This window comes from Prosopis cineraria, unplaced genomic scaffold (assembly GCF_029017545.1).
Source record: "Prosopis cineraria cultivar Desert tree isolate PC_DT_omini unplaced genomic scaffold, ASM2901754v1 PC8, whole genome shotgun sequence".
Classification (NCBI taxonomy): domain Eukaryota; kingdom Viridiplantae; phylum Streptophyta; class Magnoliopsida; order Fabales; family Fabaceae; genus Prosopis; species Prosopis cineraria.
This window is the reverse complement of record NW_026555339.1, coordinates 10,991,637-11,013,120: the sequence shown is the minus strand read 5'-3', so window position 1 is coordinate 11,013,120 and position 21,484 is coordinate 10,991,637. Positions and strand designations below refer to the sequence as shown.

At 33.0% G+C, this 21,484-nt stretch overlaps 1 pseudogene; it reads right to left on the bottom strand.

Annotated features, from left to right (window-relative positions):
- Positions 1 to 12,323: 12,323 nt before the first annotated feature.
- Positions 12,324 to 21,305, bottom strand: LOC129319013 (putative leucine-rich repeat receptor-like serine/threonine-protein kinase At2g19230; annotated as a pseudogene).
- Between the last annotated feature and the right edge of the window lie 179 nt (positions 21,306 to 21,484).

The following is a 21,484-nucleotide window of genomic DNA, read 5'->3' as shown; positions in this document are numbered from 1 at the left end:
CCAACATAAGAGGAGCCAGAGCCATAAGGGCCAAAGCCATTGAGGCCAATACCAAAAGGGCCGGAGTTACAAGGGTTAGAGCCATTAGGGCCAGCACAATCAAGGCCAAAGCTATTGGGGCCAGCACCAGAAGGGCCAAACTCACAAGGGCCAAAGTCATTGAGGCTGGCACTATCGAGATGAAGTCATTGGGCTAGCACCAAAAGGGCTGGAACTACAAGGGACGAAGTTATTGGGCTAGCACTACAGGCGTCGGAGCCACAAGTACTAAAGCCATTAGGGCTGGAGCCACAGGGGCTGAAGCCATAAAAGCTAGCGAAGCCACCAAGGCCAGTGGAGCCACTGGGACCGAAACCACAAGGGCCACCACTAGAGGGGCTGAAGCCATTGGAGCCAGAACCACAAGGGCCAATACCAGAGGGGCTAATACCATAGGGGCTGAAGTCATAGGGGCCACAACCAATGGGCCAACACCACAGGGGCTGCAACTATAAAGGCCAACAGTAGAGGAGCCAGCGCCACAGGGGCCGAAGCCATAAAGGCTAACACCAAAGGAGCCACAGCCACAAGTGCTAGCATAAGAGGGGTTGAAGTTACAAGGACCGCAACCATAAAGGCCGCAGCTATAACGGCCGGTGCCACAGGGGACAAAGTCAGAAAGGAAAATTTTGCAAGGGCCCTTTCCACGAGAGCTCTCTCCCTAGGGGCCCACAGTAACTAAATTTTACAGAACCAATCCTTAAAATTTAAAAACTCAAAGGACTAATTCCAAAATTAGCTCTTGAAGTCCTAAACCTTGAGCAACTTGCTTTTAAGCTAGACCACATGGTCCTTAATCCTCAACCATAAAAGTGTCCTTCAAGTAAAGTATCAGATCAACCATCAACCAGAACGAGAATGAGCCAATCCTCTAAGACATATTGCTTACGCAATGCTTGGAAATGAGGCTAATAGAAACATTTATACAAAATTGGCCTATAAAGACTCTGGCTAATTTGTATAGGGGGCATTGTTTGTACCCAAATTGTGAATTTGAAGGCCCAAGCCTAACTCAACTTAATTGACTTTAAAATAATTATATAAAAAATATTTATGAAGCTTTAGCCTCTAAGTCAAAACCATTCGCACTCTACCCATGATGAGTGACTATGATAGAGGAAGTGCTTCCTAAATTTAAGGAAACTAACAATCATGGGGCTTGGGCACCAAGCCAGGATCATTTATAAATAGAGGAGCCCTTTCTCAATAATGATCATCAGCATCAACAAACTACCAGTCTCAGACTCCGCGTCTACTACTTTATTTTATTTTTCCTTTTAGCATGTAGTTTTAATCTTTATTTTTTTGTTATACGGCCAGCATAGCCCGCCACCTTTTTCTTTAATTAATGTATCTCTACTTCTCTGCATCTACACTAATTTTCTTCACTTCTCATTCTCACATCTGGGTAAACCGTGGTAAGGGAGCTCAGGTTCCTCGTGTTTGAATAGAAGTCAGGTTCTTCCATTCTTTTGAAACCCCGTGTCTTTGGCACGCCTTGCGACACCACGCCTGATTGATTTTTTTCTTATGAACAGTTATATGAGAATAATAGAAAGCGGTTAATTTATTTTGGCCATTAAAAAGGGGAAATGAAAAAACAAAAATAATGATAACAATAAGACATTAGTTTATAAACTCTTCTAGATGCATCCGACCTTGTACCAAATAAGGATCTACTATGAAATTGACTTTGAGATAATTATTAGCGAACATTACAAATAATGAAAATTTCAACGTCACACATTACAGAAGCTTAGGGAATATTTTAAGACTAATGTACTTTTCACATATTACGTTAGACATTTGAGAGTTTAAAATATAATAGAATGAAATAAGGGAAAATGATAATTAAAGACCCCATAAGGACATTAATCCCAATTAAGGACCCTAAAAAATAAAAATTCCATGGTCCTTAATTGGGATAAAAAATAATCAGAATTGTCGAAAATGCCCTTGAGCTCAAAACAAAGGTACCCGCGCATGAGAGAGCCCTATTCGTGCTCTATCTCAATGTCTTCCTTAGTTGCTTCTTCTCATCGTGGCTCGGCCATCTTCTTTGTCGTTGATCGAGTTCTCCATATCAGCTCCAGGGGTGCGCAGTTGCCAGTGAGAGGTCCTTTATTGTTGCTCCCATTTTCAGTCCAGTGTGCGTGCTCTGTGGTCGGTACCCCCTCTTCTCTTCTTCCAGGTTCGGTGCCTGTCTCTCTCCCTACCTCCCTCCATCTGTTCTTCGATGGGGGCAAGACTGATTTTGTGTTTTTTGTTGATGGTGCATTTTTTTCTAGTGTCATTCCAGTAAGGCATTTGCAATAGTGTTTGAACTGCAGTAATGTTGATTTGTGATCCCAAAATGGTTCCATATTTCTTTATATTTTTGTGATATTTGAACCTGATTATTGCTCTATTCTATGATTTTTCCATGAATTTGAGAAGAAAGAGTGAGAAGCCTTTTATTTTTCTAGTATTTTTATATTTTAAAATGAATTTATTTTCCTCTGTTCTTTTGCTGGCTGAGCACATATACTGGCAATGAACTGGAAATTTATAACATTTGGTTCACTTGGTTCCACTTGGTTTCTCTTTTATTGGCCGAGCTAGTATCTTGGTTCCTTTTATTTATGCTTTGTGTCTGTCTTATTGCATCACTTGGTTCTTCTTGTTTTGCTATAAATTTTTAATATTGCTTTGAGCTCAGATACTGCATGTTGAGCTCAGATATTATGTTTATGCAATAGAAGTTGCAACTCTTTGTTGATGAAGTATGATGAGCTAGGATAGATAATTACCTACTTATGATATCTGTTTATGCAACTCTTTGCTAAGCTTAAACATTCTTTTGATGCTCGAGTTGCTCTAACCTGAATTGATTTATTTTTACAAAAATTGTTGATGTTGAATTGATAGATGATATAACTAAGATTCATATATTTCAACCAGTCCTTTTGGGATCCCATTCGAAATAAATATTGTTTTGGTGATGTCAACTGAGCTATGGTTTATTTAAATTCTTTATACTATTTCTGGAGGTAGAGGTTAGGGAGGCTATGACTATGACTTTCCCTGACCCTCCCCTATTCTATAGAGAAAATTCAAATTTCATGTTTGGTAAATCTAATGGTGTTACTATGTGTATTCATTAGTGACGTTAGATACATTCAATAGTAGTTTGTTTTTTACCCTCATTATTTATGTGCAGGATAATGGCTAAAACAAAAAGAAATCCTTTAAGGCAAAACAGTTGTTCTAGTTTAAGCAAGTTCAAAGAGGTGTATCATGGCAAGTATACAACCCAGGGAAATGATTTGAAAAAACTCAACGCAGAAGTAGTTGTAGTATGGAAAAAGTTGTCATCAGAAGAACAAGATCACTATAAGCGTCTGGTTAAGGAGGAAAATGCTGGTGTAAAAGCTTATAAGGTATTTTGTTTTTGACCTCAAGAATGAAAAATGTAATGAATTTAAATAATGGTGCTGACTTATTTTTCTTGGACAGATTCCATTTAAGACAAGGTGTTCTCTGATAAAGATGAAAGAAGTTTTTGATTATATCAAAAAGTAAAAATCTTTAAGCGATAGGGTTAATAGAATAAGATTTGGTAAGCTTTTAAATATTAAATGTCACAAGTTTTCTAGAGATTTATGCGACGAAGTGATGAAGGCATTTGATCCTCCTACATCATCCCTTTTCATTAAAGGTCAAAGGAAAGTCATCAATGGCAAAGTAGTTCATGCCTTACTTAGCTTACCTAATGATGGGGAGATGGTTGATATAAATGGGGATAAGAATAAATTAAAGTCCTTAAACAAGGACTTTAAAAGAGTATCCTATAATGTAATAAAGGACATGATACTCTCGGAGAAAGAAAATGATAAATTTGAGTTTCTCTTCATTCTCTATTGCTTAGGAAATTTTCTTTATCCAAGTTCGAGTTCCAAAATAAGTGATAAACTATTGAAGGTCATTCCAGATTAAATTTAGGAACTGTATGTTATGATTGGTCTTCCTTTAAACTATCTGAGCTTGGAAAAGAGGTAGCTGAATATAAAGCATGGGAGAAGAAGGATGGGCACAAAAAAACTATTGGAGGATGCTTATTTCTTTTTGCGGTATGTAGATGAATTAAGATATAATTTGTTATATGTTAATTATTTTGAAAAATTCTATAGGTTATATGATATAGATGTAAATATGCAGATTTTTTACTTTCAAATGTTTCCATTGGAGCCAATTGAGGTGTCATCGCAAGAAGATGCTCTAGAATATTGGATAGAGGAGAGAGTGACAGCACAAGTTTAACTTAAGAAGTGATCATGGCATTTTGTATCACCCTTCTCGAGGACATGACAACTTCTCAGTAGTGTTTCCAAAAATGAATTCATTTTATAATTCGATAAGGGCAAAATGATTGTTGTTAATTAGTAAAGTTATTTTTCATATAATTTTAAACATATGATATTTTATATGGTACAGAACATAAAAGAGGTATACAGAGATGTTATGACCTTTACATGTGGAATTACATAAAGACTCCTCAAGCTCCAAGGTAAAAGAAGAGGAGGAAAAGTTTGTTCAAAAGCATGATGGTGAAGAGGAAGAGGAGGAAGAGTTGGAACATGATGACAAAGAAGAGGAAGGAGAAGAGACAGGAGATAAAAATAAAGAGAAGGGAGAATCCAGAGAAGATGAGAAGGAGGAAGAGGAAGGACAAGCAGAAGGAGATGAAAATGAAGAGGAAGGGGCATCCAGAAAAGATGAAAAAGAAGAAGAGGAAGGACAAGTAGAAGGAGATAAAAATGAAAAAGGAGGGAGAATCGGGTGCACAAGAAGAAGAAGTAGAAAAGCCAATTAGAAAACAAGATTCTAAGGGTGAAATGACACTGAGAAGGTCACAATGACAAATAGTCAGCACTATTCGTTCACCCTTTTTGGATGATAAAAGGAAGGCAAAAAGAGGATGTGAAGAAAAAAGACAATGTATAGAGAAAGAAGTTTACCAATACTGTACAAAGTCTATTCCCACCCAATGAGGGACATGAATATGATATTCATCCTTACTAGTTGATATGTTCATAATCGATTGGTTGATATAATTTTATTTTTTCTAACAAGAAAATTATGGAGATTGAGCAGTATTATCTAACAAGATATGAATCCAAGTGTCTAGGTCCTAGACAATGGATCAGTAGTTCGGTGAGCAAGTGTGCTAGTTAAAATAGATCAAGTTATAGTAAAATTTTAATGTAACTGTTATTTTTTTATGTAGGTTGTTACATTAATTGGAAGACTTTTAGTCAATGAGCAAAAGGAAAAGGATCAAGTTGTGCGGCGACACATTTTTGATCTAGATTTTACGGTTTGTCTTACAGTTTAATTCCTTTATTTTATTAGGTGCTTACAAGTTACAAGTATTACATTTTTCATTTCAGGGAACCATAATCCACCAATAAAAAAGATGGGACTTGGATAGCCATTTGAAGGACTTTATGCCAACTAACATCGGATATAACATAGGAGATTGTGATTTTATTTTTTCCCTATAGTATTTGCATCGCACTGGTTTTGCTATGTTGTGGAGCCAAAAAAAGCCACAATATATGTGCTGGACTCGATGCTGCCATCTAATAAAGAATCAAAGAAGAAAAAGAAGAATATAAAGAAAGCGAAGGAAGCTCTGTTACCAAAAGAGAAGGAAAAAATGGCATATTTTATGGTATGCCTTTTCCCATATAATGATATATAAAATTTTGTTAGTGAAAACTTCTCATTCACTTTGTTATTATTCTCAGAGAAACAGGTTTGTAGAAATATTAATGAAACTGAAACCTGAACTTGTTGATGACAATTATGACCTAGAGTTGAAAGTGGTGCCTATGGAACAACAACCGACGACGTGAGTAAAAAAGCTGAAATTGTGTACATGTAATTAAGTGTATATTTCCTAACTACGTGCTAACAGATTTTATATTTTTTACAGATCTGATTATGGAATGTATATCATCTTTTGCCTTAGATAATGGAATAATACTGCATGAGAGGAATGGGGCAGCCTTACTATGCCTTCTCTAACAATAGTAGGAACAAATGTTCAAGTTAAGATATAATTTCTATGTGTGACAATTTTGTGTCTTGTGAGTTGACTTTGTCTGATTGTATAGGAACAATTAAGTGAAATGAAGAGTAAGGTATTGTATTGGCTGGTGACTCATCCACACAACAAAGTGGGCTCTCAAGTCATGATGTACATTTCAAATGCTAGGTATGCAGGATCCAAAAGATTGAAATTATAGTGTAGACATTTGTGATATGTAAATTACACCTTTATGTAATTAAGTATTTTTTAGTGGCTTCTTGTATATGATACAGCAATTAATTCAAAAAAAAAACTTTGGCTACATGTACAAGAAATTTGACAAACCATTCTTGATTTTTGTTGACTCACGATACTTTCAAAACCGACGTTCAGTTTTTTCACAACATATGTTACGGAATTTTCATGTGAGGTTGGTGGAATACAAATTGTGCCTAGTGGCTTATCCTTACACAATGAATTCCCAATTCACGTTAGGCTCTTTCAAAACATACGTTCAGCTTTTTCCCAAGTTAGGTTAGGACATTCGTAAGAGACTTTGTTAGAACCTAACTTGTGCCACGTCAGTTTTCATCAAATAATAAATTTCCAAATCACATTAGGAACTTTAACAACATATGTTAGTTACTTTCCTAACTTATGTTACCAAATTCTCAAGTGAGGTTGCTGAAACAAAACTTGTGCCAAATGGCTTATCCTTACACAGTGAATTCCCAAGTCACGTTAGGCTCTTTCAAAACATACGTTCACCTTTTTCTCAAGTTAGGTTAGGACATTCCCAAGTGACTTTGTTAGAACCCAGCTTGTGGTAAGACTTATCCTTAAACAATGAATTCCCAAGTCACTTTAGGCATGTTCACAACATACGTTAGTTATGTTTCCAAGGTATGTTAAGGAATTCCCAAGTAAGGTTTCTGGAACCCAATCTGTGGCAAGGCTTACCCTTAAAAAAGAGTTCTCAAGTCATTTTTAGACATTTCACATTATACGTTAGCTACTTTTTCAACTCAGGTTAGGGAATTCTCAGGTAAGGTTACCGGATCCCGATTTCTAATAGGTATCCTCTAATAAACAATGATACTTAAGTGGAGTTCTTCATTTCATAATATATGGTAGGAATTTCTCTTGCTTTGGATATGAAATTCCCAACTAACATTATTGGATCCCATTATCTGCCAAGTCTCTTAAATGTTTGAAGTACTACAGAAAAATTTAATCCGAAGTAAGGTTCTATGTTGTCAGTAGTTACATTAACAATTAGCAATGTCTTTATACTACGTTGGTGAATTCAGCAGTCTTATGTCATGACAGCATTTTTACTCACACAAATTTAGACTTAAACTTTTCGTCAGCATTATATTACACTGATTTCAATACATGTACACCATATTTACATCCCTTTTTACACAAAAAATATCCATCTACCTAAATGGTACCTATGCAGTCTGCTTACCAAAAAACAACATAGACGACAATCCCATTTACATAACCTGTAACCTCCACAAGTACAAAAAACATATGAGGTTGGTGTCTGTACCAAAAGGTCATTCAACAGTAAAATGCACAAAATAAATAAAAACCATATGCATTTCAATTTCAAACTAACTAATATGCATATGGTTTTCACCCCCTTTCAATCCCTGCATAAGATTGGGATTCCTACATCTATTCTTGGTATATCCAGCTTTATTACATCTTGAGCAATGATATACTTTTTTATTCTGAAACTGTGACTCTCTTTACTTGGTAGATGGTCACCTTGGGGGACGTGTAGTCAGTGGTGGTTCTAAAAAGGTATTCTTTTCATAATATTCATAATGTAGCTCGGTCAACTAAGGCATGTTAATAGTTTCCACCAGAATCATTGCGGAGCTGTAAATTTTTCTTATGCATGGATAGTGTAGCATTGTTCAACATATGAATACACATTATCATGAACTAATTTTATTGTTGCACATGCATGTGCACAAGGAATTCCTATCATTTTCCATTCTTAACAAGAGCATTCTCGCAATGTTAGATTCACTCTCAAGTCATTGTTTCCTACCTTCACTAGTATCATATTCATACTATAATGGTCAGCCACCATAATTTCAGCTCTTAATACATTCTCCCTCTACTTCGCTTCAACACGTGGTCTAACCCCGTTTGACCAATTTACCATTTCTATCTTGCTATTGTATAGCTTCCTCACTAATTTTGCTCGGTGATCATTTATCAATGTACATATATGATGTTTTATCTCTTTCACTAGCCAAGCATTAAAAGATTCAACATGATTTATTGTTATATTGTCTCATCTTTTGTATGAAAATCTTGCTAAGGCCTAACGATCTATATCCCCATTTGTTTCTAACCATCTTGCCAATTGTGGGGAGAAAACCATCAAATGACCATAGCAACATGAAATTCTGTTTTCAACCTTATATATGCAATATTATCCAACAACTTAAGTGCATCTTCCTTGGTCATCCCATCAATCCTTCGCATGCCTCTATTAATTTTTGTAAATTCGAAGCTGTAATTTTCTTTGACATGATGATAATAAAAAGCATATCAATTGCCATCAAATATTGCACGCACTGTACCAATAATAGCATTATGCCTGTCTGACACTATGGTCAATTGAACTTGGTGTGTGATCTCTCTCACATTTTCAAGAAACCAAGCCCAATTATCATATGTTTCTCTACCCACTATTACATGAGCCAAAGGAAATAAGTCATTATTTGCATCAATTGCAGAAGCTAATAGTAAATTCCCCTTATATGAACTACTTAAATGACTTCCATCAACAAATAAAATTAGACGAGCACCTTGGCGAAATACTTTGATGCAGCATCCATATGCAATAAAAAGTCTATCAAATCTGTAATTTGTCAAGGTAACCCACTTTGCAATTGTGTCTGAGTCTGTCTCCTTCAATTTCTCACAAAGCTATGGGATCAACATGTATGATTGTTGTGGAAGCCCATATATTTCCTCTAATGCTTTATCTTTTCCCCTCAAAGCTTGCCGATATGTGAGATTTAACCTATACTCTTTGTAGAGGTCTTGTCTAATCTCATTTAAAGTTTTCTCTACATTCCCCCTCACAGCATCAATGATGATTGATGATGTCAATCTTGAGTTAGCCTTTTGCTTTAATAGGAGGTTGTCTTAAGCAGAATGTATGTGTTCATTGTGAAATTTTTTCACACAAAATATAGAGGTTGTCTTCCCAAGAGCATAAACTGATATTTTCTATTTACAACCATCAATATTGCATTTGACAATCATCTTCTTAAGGTTGTTTCTCACAAATATGTAACCAAACCTATGAGCAAGGCTGTATTTATATAGTTCTTTTCTAAATACAATTGTATCATCAAATGTCTGGCCAACACCTATAAATAAATCCTTCCATTTTACCAAATTAACCTCAGGCAATGGTGCAAGAGCATTTTGTGTTGAACATGGCAAAGAGGGTGATATACATTCAAGCTCTTGCTTATAGGGAGATCCTGGTAGTGACCATGGTAATAAATCCTCCATCCTACATTCACAATTAGTTACTGGTCAATATAAGTAGTGATTAAACTAATTAAACACACAAATAACTACGAACAATAACTTACTCCATCGAATTATCTATTGCTCCATGTTTTTCGTTATCATTTGTCTCAACATAAACATGTGCTAACTCATCATTATACTTTATCAAATGTTGTACTCCCTCATCGTCTAATAGATCTATGTATGTGTTTTTACTATACTTCACTGTAAATTTCAAGTCAGCTATACCACTTTTAACTCCTGTCACTGATGACACCATCCTCAATAGTTCTTCATGATTTATGCCTTCTCTAATCAATTTAAAAATTAATCTTCTACCTTCATAGGTCATCTTTGCTTGTGAATCTTTTACAAAATGTCCATCAACATGAAGATAATAAAATACTTCTTTTGTTAAAGTACTTGCCATATGGAAAATAAACCTGGAATAACTACAAGCAACATACAAATTTAGTACTTCACAACTATCTATTCCATAATCCTAACCTTGACTACATAAATTCAGCATCCATATTATGTTTTTCAACATTCACATACTTTTTAACATAGATCAGAAAAATTCAGCATCCATGTTACATCTTTCTTGTTTTTCATTCCTCAACTTTTTCAACTGTGTCGTTCTTGAAAATCATTTCTTGCGCATGTCTATATGTATACTCTATTAATCATTAAGAAGATTACTTTTTTCCTAGATATACAACAAAGAGAAATGGTGCAAGACAGCATTTGCAAAGACTAAAACATTCTTTGTGTGCATGCATGACAGAGGATGTGTGTAAAAGAAGAAAACAGAGCAATGGAAGAGAAATGGAAGAAGAAGAAGCAGATTTCTCTTGCGTGCATCACAAAGGACGAAATGTAAAAGAAGCAATGCATATAATTACCTATTAGAAGATGATTATGCACTCCACTAATTTTTTCCTAACATTTTTAGCGGATGAGAGCACTTCCCATCAGTATTTTTCCCACCAAAAAACAAGAAAACAAAGCACACGAGATGAGCTTCTTTCCTGTTACCTTTCAGTGTTTAGTGAGGGGGCAGCTTTTTAAACTCAGGTTTATTTTTTATCCCAATTAAAGACCATGGTCTTCAATTGGGATTTCTATTTTTCAGGGTCCTTAATTGAAATTAATGTCCTTAGGGGGTCCTTAATTGTCATTCTCCCATGAAATAGTTATAATAATAGGATATAATCCAACGGCATGGTATTGTTTGGGAGTTATTATAAAGAAAAAATGACAATAAAATCTATCTAAAGTATATAAATGATAATTTGATCCCTCAAAATGTTATAATTCCACTGAAGTCCCGAGAAACCTTTTTGTCATGAATGAATTTATATAAATAACCAAATTGTCCTTGTAGAAAATAAAATGATTCACAAGTTTTCTTTAAATAATCACAATTTTCCTTCTTATATTCACAACAATACAACAACAAATTAAATAATCACAACTTTTTTCCTATATTTACAATAATACAATAACAAATTACAATTTTGCATGTTCAATTCTTGATTTGCCGTTGCATTATTGCGAATATAAGAAGGAAAGTTGTGATTATTCAAACAAAACTTATAAATTATTTTATTTTCTATAAGGGCAATTTGGTTATTTATATAAATTCATTGATGGCAAAAAAATTGCTAAAGACTTCAGTGAAATTATGACATTTCGAGGAATCAAATTGTCATTTATATATTTTAAAAAGATTTTATTGTCATTTTTTCTATTATTTATAAATGAATATAATGAATTGGTATTAAATTTAAGGAGTCTTTTTTTCCCCCTCTGGCTTTGGTATCCTAGATCTTTGATTCGAACTAATCTAGTCGGGTGTTTATAGGCACTTCTTTAAAAGACATACTTCTCATCAAGAATTCAATCATTGCTACATATATAAAACTCAAACTCGCGATTTTTAGTTAAGCTGAACTAATTCTCTAACCAGTTGTTTCAAACGCGTGATGGTAATTTAGAGTGTTTGGATTTTAATTTGTTCGGAGAAATTATGTATTAATGCGGGCAGCCGATCTTCTGTTTTAACGAACACTTTCCCCTGATAGGATGTGTCAGCGTGGCATCCTGTGACGATCTAAACTTATAGCACGAGAGAAAGAAAATTAAGAGGCTTTTGGATATATAATTCAATATGAAAAAATAAATACAGAAAGTGAATTATAAAAGATTAATTTTTTTATATGACTATTATAAATAAATTGGGCTAAGCCCACTCAATGATAAACTATGTGACGACCTGTAAGCCCAAAGTGCGAAAAGAGGCCCAACATTTTCATCTTTTCTTCTGGCATTTCTGGCATTTTGAAAAATTGTGGCAAGACTTCATTTGTGACCAAATTCTCAAAAACTTGTCAAACATAAGCATAAGAATTTACGTTCACAGATTTCTTAGTGGTCCTGTAATGCCCCGAAGGAACATTCATGTGCTTTTCCCTTGAAAATTTCCACTATCACATTTCTATACTCTAAGTTTCATTCTTTCACTTCTTCAGATCTTCATTTGACATCATTTATTTATGCAATCCATCTATATTACTTGAATACTTTATTTTGGTTTTATCGTGTAGTTCTTGATGGCTATGCTCCGTGTATATAATAGGGAGTGCTTCATAAGCCAAAAAGAAGCGCTCCTGATGGAGAGGGATTTAGTTAACCTTTAAAAACACATAATCAAGAGTACATTGTCCTTTGACGCATAGTCCATTAAAGAGGAGAGATGCGTATAATTAATGATCCTTGAAACATGCAAGCATGAAGCCTATATATAGTCTTGCTTAGCAGAAATATTGTGACTACCTAGCAGAGACAACAGTGATTAATTCGCTGTTCATAGTATAATCACATGAACTACTTGTCATAGTGCTATCTATTCTAGCATGATCCATCTCCAAAGCTAAACATTCTTGCAGTTCTTGAGATATGTAACTTATGTCTGGACTTTGGTTTGGTGTTGGTAGGACGCATGACATTGCTACTTCAACAGCTTTCCATGTTGAGGTAACATTGAATTCTCCACCTAATCTTGGATCAACAATGCTTTCAATATCTCTACATTCAATTTTAGGTTGAACCCAATCAAGAATGAAACTAACATTCTCAGCATTTCTCTTTATTGGAGGACGACCGGTTATAAGTTGAAGAAGAATCATTCCAAAACTATAAATATCACTTTTCTTATTTAGTTGTCCAGTTCTGTGAAATCTGCAAAGGATAACACTTAATCAGATCAAATAGCTTTTTTTTTTGTTGGTATAATAGATTGGAGTAAATATATTATACGTGAATTAATTGAAACTAAATATTATATTGTCATCTCTAGTTTTTTTAAGCAAATATTAGTATATTTTATTTCATTTTGATATGATAAAAACACTTACTCTGGATCGATATAACCAGGAGTACCAGCTGGTCGAGTTAATAGATGGAATCTTCTTCATTTGTAAAAGCTCTAGAGAGTCCAAAATCAGCAATCTTGGCTACCATGGATTTGTTTAATAAAATATTGGATGGTTTCAAGTCTCTATGAATTATAGGAGTATTACAACCAATATGAAGATATTCCAATCCTACAGCTCCAACAAATTATCATATAACAAAGGGAAATATACAGTAAAAAAATGAGGAAATATGATGAATAGTAGTTTATTCATTAGGAAGACAAATAAATAAGCAGTAGTTTTTTGTTACCTTTTGCTGTGTCAATTGCTACTTGAAGCCTCTCATTCCACTTCAAAACATTTGAGTTTTTCTCTAGAAATAAAAAATAAACGTGTCTATCAGCATGATGTTTCAATACTAAAAAGAAAACATATTGATCTAGAAGAGAAGAGAGATAAAGAGGGAGAAAGAGAGAAGACAGAGAGCAGAGAAATTTGGAGGGAGATAATTCAATATTAATTATTATTTATTTAAAAGCATATATGCAAAGTAAATTAGTTATGGTACTATTTATAAGCCTTATTAATCCAATTCTAAAATAAATGTGATAATAAAATTAAAAGTAAATATTCTAAAAGATAATATTAATTGGTAAAATTCTAAAAGTAACAACAGTCTTTAAAAGATAATAATAAATGAAAAATTTCAAAACATATAAAATTGATTTTCAACATCGCTTGAATCTTCAAAATTTTCTGAGGGACCCTCAAGGCTTTTTCTTGCTTTGCTTATTTCCATCACATATATATCATTATACAACTATTATTGAATACTGAAGGACTGATATGATCCACTGTACTTTCTTGCTTTCATAATCCTTATTAAGTAATATCTTACTATCTAACTAACTATAATAAAATGAAACCATGAGTGATACATAAAAACAATATTTGACAAACCTGATAATAGTTGGCCAAGGTCTCCATTATCCATATATTCATATATCAATGCCTTGATGTTGTTTTCATGACAAAATCCAACAAGTGAAACCAAGTTTCTATGATGAATAACTGTTAAGAGTTGAGCCTACATGTCGAGAGTTAGCTCCATCATAACTGATAGATCTTGCACCCAATTAATTTGCACATATTTTTAAAAAAATTGAAAATTATGATATGACTTTTAATTGTTGTGTCTAACCTCAGATTGAAATTCCTTGTATCCTTGCTTTGATGATGGAGAAAGTAGTTTTATTGCGATTTGAGAATTATCTTCTAAAGTACCAAGGTAAACTTTTCCAAATCCTCCTTCTCCAATAAGAGTTTTGAAATTGTTAGTGATGTGAACAACTTGTGAATAAGAAAATTCTCGATTCTTTTGCTTCAGAACTCCCATCTTGAGGGATTTGGTAGACAAACCTACATCATTATATATAAAATATTTTGAGATCTTCAACAAGAATTTAAAATAAGTTGAATCAACATGAGATTTGAACAAAAGTTATCCAACGTGGGGTAGCTAGAAAAATGATATTTAAGGACCCTCTAAATATATTAATTATAGGATCCTAAAATTATAAAATTTTCAAAAAGAACCATGGTCTTTAAGTTGAATTAAAATTTTTATGATCTAATTTTTTCATCACTAATCTTCCGTGTTTCCAGTATTCATCCTTTACATTTTTAATCCTCATTCTTTGCATTTTCAGTACTTACTTTGTTTTTCAATAGTTACCTTGGATATTTTTAATACTCATCCTCTATAAATTCAATATTGAAAAGAATTAAAAATAAATATTTTTCAGTACTAAAAAGATGGAAGATAAGTATTAAAAATATCTAAGCTAAGGTAACTTTTTTTTTTTACCATGAAAATCTAAGTTAACTATTGAAATATTTAAAAATTGAGTACTAAATATGTTAAAGATGAGTACTAAAAAATTCAATTAATTTTTTTAATTTCAACAGAAGACCCTTAACTATAAATAATATTCTTAGAAGGTCCTTAAATGTCATTCTACCAAAATGAAAACCTTCCAAGTTTTCGGGAAATTAAAACCTACTGCTATGTGCCAAGATTCAGAAAGCATGGGTGTTATATTCCAAATGAATAATTGACAGTAGATATGAAAATAAATACCTTGTCTTCTCTTTCTCAGTCTCCAAATGATCAAAGAAAGAATGGCAATTAAGGAAAAAACTGCAATTATTGATGTAATTAGAGGAATTACAAACTTGTTTTCTTTGTCGCATGAATCTAACTGACAGAGGCCTGGGTTGTTGGCTACACTGGCAATGGGAAGAGGAAGTGTAAGTTGAGCAAATGAGTTTTCTAAAAAATAACAATTCTTTGCAAATTGCGAGATTTTACGGCATTGCAGATAAATTTGGGGATTCATGAGGTAATTGAGGCCAACTAAATCATATTATTCATAAACGAAAAAAAATTAAAGAACCATCCACTCACTTATACTTGGTGACTTATTAAGTTTAATAAATAATGATATAGACTTAACGCTTATTATTAGGAGTTACAAGTTTTATGTCGTATAGGAAAGTTTTAGCTCCAAGTTTTACTTTGAAATGTTGGAGTTATATAATACTCCCTCCATTTTTATTTATTAGAGAAACTACCATTTTTAGCTTTTTTTTTACATAAGTAAAATTACATTTTTCAATAGGCATTTATTGCAAACTTTTTAAATTATCTCTCATAATTTTATCATTCATAGTCATAAGAAATAATTAATGAAAGTTTGATTAACACAATTAATAAAGAGTATTGTAGTCTAATTCTTTTATTTTTAGATATAATTAATATAGTTAACCGATTTTCTTAACCTGTGTAATACAGTTTTTTTCCTCTACAAATAGAAATAGAGGAAATAAGCGTTAAGTCTACTTTGAAATGTCTGCCATAATGCCTTAAGAGAGTGTTCATATATAAAAACACTCCTAAAATCATAAGCAAAATTTACAGGAACGCTTTCTAATATGAAGGTGTAACCTACTCGAGTGTTTCAACAAAAAAGTGTTCTTTTGTGATAATAATAAAAAGTTATTGTTTAAAAAATTAATTTATGAGGAGGCACTCCTGTATACTTGATCTATGGGAATGTCCAAAGCACTCCTGTATATGTAGGAATGCCTAGACATGGCACACTTTTGAAGTGCTACCATAGACCTTTTTTCAGTAGTGAACTGGCCTCAAACAAGAATAAACTATAATCTGAATTTGAAATTGATGGAGACGAGTATACCTGAGCTGCAAGTTAGCATTTTCTCTTAAAGCCTTGGGAATTGAACCTGTGAGTTTGTTTCCAGCCACATTACTGCAAGATTGTAAAGAAAATAAATGGAATTTTGAGATACACAGCTTCAATATCCGAGCATGAAAGCTGTAATGAAATTGCAATGTATATTAATTAGATCTTACATGAATTTCAAATTAGGAAGAGTTGCGAGAAATTCTGGTAGTTCTCCCGTCAATTCATTGTTCGACAAATCCCTATCAACAAGAGGTTAATTAATATTGTTCATAATATCTAACTATATGCTCAATAATAGTATTAGAATATTCAAAGATTATCTTATGTGATAAACTTACAAGGACTCCAATTTTTTCAAATCCGCGAGCGATTTAGATATCTCTCCTGTGAGATTGCTTGAGCTCAAGTTCCTGCAATTTAATTTGGAGTTCACAAATTTGCCACCATATTGTAAACAACTAAAAGGACAGAAACAAAAGGAATATGTAGCTTGTAGCTAGGCTGAAATATCTGACTGAGATATATAATAACAAATCAAGGCAAGATTTAGACATGTTAAGAACATACAATCCTCACACTATATGCATGGTTCATATATGTTACATTAATTCGGGTATTTTATTGCTCTCTTCAACTATTATTTGTGCGCAACATGTTCTTCTTAAATTATTCAAATATAACAGATCATAAATAATAGCAGAAGTATAGTACTTCTTACAATGAAACGATTCTTGTATTGTTGCTAGAGTTGCATCTCAAACCTTCCCATGCAAAGTTAGATGGCACACATGGATCCCCTTGCCAACTGATTTTGGAGATCCCATAAGTATGCTTGATCTCCATGATGGCGTTAACTATATAATTTCCAATAGGGAAATCACAAATAAGACATTAAATCAAAATCCTTAAATGGGCGATGGGCTAAGCTTCATAAGAAAGCAGACATGTTGGTTGGGGCAGAAAGGCAGAAAAGCTAGTAACCATTTTGTTCACACAATGTCCAACTCATAATAATTTTATCATCTCAGCAACAAAATTAATTAATAGATGTATATGTATTTATTTTACCATTAGCAAATTTAACTATGTTAGTGATAATAAGAATTAATATTGTACGTAGATGAAACTTAAGAGATTAGGAGTAACAAAAAAAGAAAAAGTATATTAACTAATACCAAAATACACTGTAAATATAGGGACCAATAGTTATATTTTCCCTTTTCAATAATAAAAAGTAAAACCCAGTTGAGATTTTTTTAAGAAACTTATATTGATTCAATGAGTATCAGCAAATCAAATAAAATGAGAATTGAAACAAATGAATAGGGGGAAAACAACATACCATCTTGTGTATCTGTAGGGGAATTTCGTGTTGGGAAGACTTTGAAAATCTCAAAGGCATTGAGGATAGGAGGAGCAGAAGAATCACTTGTTGCTCTCACTGAGAAGCTAACATCACTTGTAGTGATGTTGTCGGAAATTAGGGTGACCGGTTTCAAGTAGTCAAGAGTCAGTTCTTGAGAGAGGGAATTTTCATTATCAATAGTGACATTGATAATCCTCTTTTTGCCAGATGGAAGATTTTCAATTTCATTGAAATGAAGAAACACATAATATTGTTCACGTATATTGAAGCTAAAATTTGTAGTCAAGATATTGGAATTATTTGGGGGTTGACATGCTGTGAGTAATATTTCTGATGGCAGCTCATAAGTGGAGTTTTCTACTTTTACTTTCTCACTTGTTTCTAAGATATCCCAATTGGATTCATCATAAATACGCCACAAGCGGTCATATGCATCGTCCTTGTACCTGCATTTTCAAAAACAATATATAAAAGCAAAAGGATCTCCAATATATATATATATATATATATTTCTTATGTATTAAGATATAGTAGAGATTAAAGGTAAAGAGAAAGAATATATGCTCTCTCTAATCCTAGTTATAAGTTACTTCTAGCATGTTTTACCAAAATCAAGAAAAACTTTAAATCTCATTAACTCTATCTAAAAATTCAATAAAGTTCTAACTTTATCTCTATTAAATATAGATTCTTTTAAAAAAATAATTCAACATTTAATAACCTTCCCAACATTTAATAAGAACATAATGGTAAGGTGAATACAAAAATTACAGAGGTGCTCTATAAACGTGAGCAAAATAAATATTCTCTCTGCCATATAAATATAACCAAAGGAGTAACAATTGAGTTGGTGCAAAGTATAGTAAGAGTACCTGCCATAATTAAAACGTTTAGCGCCACAATCCCTTCGTGTGTAAAGAGATAAAGGAAATGGAGCAGAATAGAGAGAGTTGGTCAATGGCCTTAGTTCCAAAGTGTTAATGAAAGGTGTGCCATCTCCAGTATCTACTAAACACACTTGTACCATGTCGGTGGTAACATGTTGCATTGTTACTTCTATATACGCGAAATTATTTGCACCCAATTGAATTGTGGTCCAAAAGTTGACTCCGAGGTAGACGTCAAACTTTGGAAATTGGTTCTTGTAGTCATAATTCTGATATGCAAAAATAGCTCTGATCAAATACTTGTGCTTCTGATTCTGATAGATGTCTTGGTTTAGTTTCAGAGTGTAACAATTTCTCTTTCCTTCTGGAAAACTTCTCAGTGTGTTTAGTTGTTTTTGTATATATGGACGGTCGTTGAATCTAAAGCTAGAGGGTGCTTCATGATTAGTTCCAGTTTCTATGAAGCCTTCATCTGTCTGGTACCAAATCCCTGTTTGTTCATCGACGTAATCTTCGCTTGCTCCACAGTCTATGCTTATGAAACCTGCGCAATAGTATTTATTGTATTCATTGTTATATGTTCTCCACATCCCATATACATATGAAGCTTCATATGATGATGAAGAAGAATTAAATGTCTATGTGTTCAGCTATAGAATAACTAACGTGAATTTGGATCTAGGGAGTGACTTAAATTTATTTATTTAATGAGTATCTTAATTATATTCATTGGATTTCATCAATATTTAGAAATTATCAGAACATATCTTATGTATCTCCCTTTCAAAAATTTGAGATTTGATGCTTTCTAAATATTGTATGACAAAATTTCTGACAATAGTTTAATTAAATTGATTATTGTTATCACATCACGTTAAACGCTTACTGAATGAGTGAATTTGCGCACTCACTATTTCCAAATCCCTTTCAAAAATTCCTTATGCATGTTAAGGAAAGATGCTTTCCAACCGTAGAATAAAAAAATATATTGCCAATTTTACCATGAATTAAATAACATTTTTACCAATTTCCCCTTCCAGATCTAAAATATTTTAATTTTTTAAATTTATAAAAATAAGTAATGATTTATATAAATACTTAAATGTCATTTCTCTTAAAAATATGTGTCTTCTATTTTATGTTAAAATAGTAACTCAAGATTTTAAAGATTTGGTTTCAATATTTTAATAAGAGTATTAATTTGATGACTTTAACTTTTCTCTCTTAATTTCTCTATACAAAATGTCCAATGAAAAAGAAAATTTGTGATTTCTACTTGTCCGTTAAACAAATTTTAAGTGAAAAAAGAAATCATCTTTCCACAAACAAAAAAAGGAGAATGACAATTAAGGACTTGAAAATTAATGCCAAATTATGATCTCATCATAAATTAGATTCCTAAACTCAGTATTTACCTCTTATATTTCAGCACTGAAAAATATTTAAAAATTTTTGATTTGGTATTAACCTTTTTAAGAGGTCTTTAGATGTCACTCTCCAAAAAAGAAAAAAAAAACAAAGAAACCATCTCAGCCTCTTCATCTCCTCCAGCCTCCTTAAAAATAGCTCCATATTTTTAAACAGGGTCTAAAATCCTCCCTATCCCCACCAGCTATCCCCTCTAAATCAACCTTCTAACAAAAAACTAAACATTCTCCCATAAAAGGATAACTTCTTTATACAAAAATTAATTGGTAAATAACATATAAAGACCCTTTAAAAACATTAACAACAATTAAGCACAACGAATTTTTCAGATTAAAGAAAAAACAACCATGATCTTTGGTTGAAATTTGTTTTTTTAGTTCATCTCTTCAATACTCATGCATCGTATTTTGAAAAAACATAATTATTGATCCTTATAGTTTTATCGTATTGTTATTGATCCTTGTACTTTTTTATTGTTGCTCTAGCTCCGAATTAGTGGATGCTACCAAAGGGAGTGCCAATGCCATACACAAAGAGTAAGAGACTCATACAGGATATTCTATTCATTGAGGCTATATCGAAGTAAGGTAAGCTATCCCTATCCTCTCTAAAATTTGTCTTGTCTGGAAAGCTAGTTGCTCCATTTTTAAATATACTCAGAGGGAGAATGATGTGGCGTTGATGTTGTTAAATTATCTAATGTGTAACCAATGATTTTAAATATTGTGTTAAATGTTAAAATAAATAAATAGATAGAGCAATCAAAAAGTAACAAAGATTAACGGGAAGAAATTGAAGAATATGCTTGACTACGCAAAGACAAAATAAACTCCAACATCAACATTAGCCCAAAAAACAATCAGTTGTTTCAAAATCAAGGAAAAAAATAAAACAGTGGGAAAAATTGTAAGAACCTAGAATAGCGAAAAAAGTATAAGGATCAATAGCAAATAACCTAAAATTATAAGGATCCATGATTTTGTTTTTCCTAATATGTTTACAGGGTCTTTGAGTCGCTTGCCCAAAAATAAGTTACAGCAAAACAATAAATTTTCAGCATGTGATGTTAGTAAAATTTTCTGTGAGTAAAAGAAAATTCTAAAGGGTAGCCGATTGCTTACCTGAATTACCAACATCTGCAGCAACCTGTGTTGCTGAGTGACTAATCATGATGAAGGAAACCAACACATACAAAGCCAGAATCCAAGGTCTCGTGCTCTTCATGTTTTCAGGTTTAGACGATGATCAGGAAAAGAGAAATGAACATGGAAGTTTAAATGATTTGCACTAATTCTTTCAGAAGCAGAAAATTAATGGCCTGGTGTGAGTATAAGTAAGTATTAGCTTGGAAAATGGCCGGCACGAATGGTTTGACTATGAATAGTTTTATGCTTTTAAAAAAGTTGAGCGTTGATTTTTTTCCCAGAGGTGGGGTAATATTAGGAATGGGG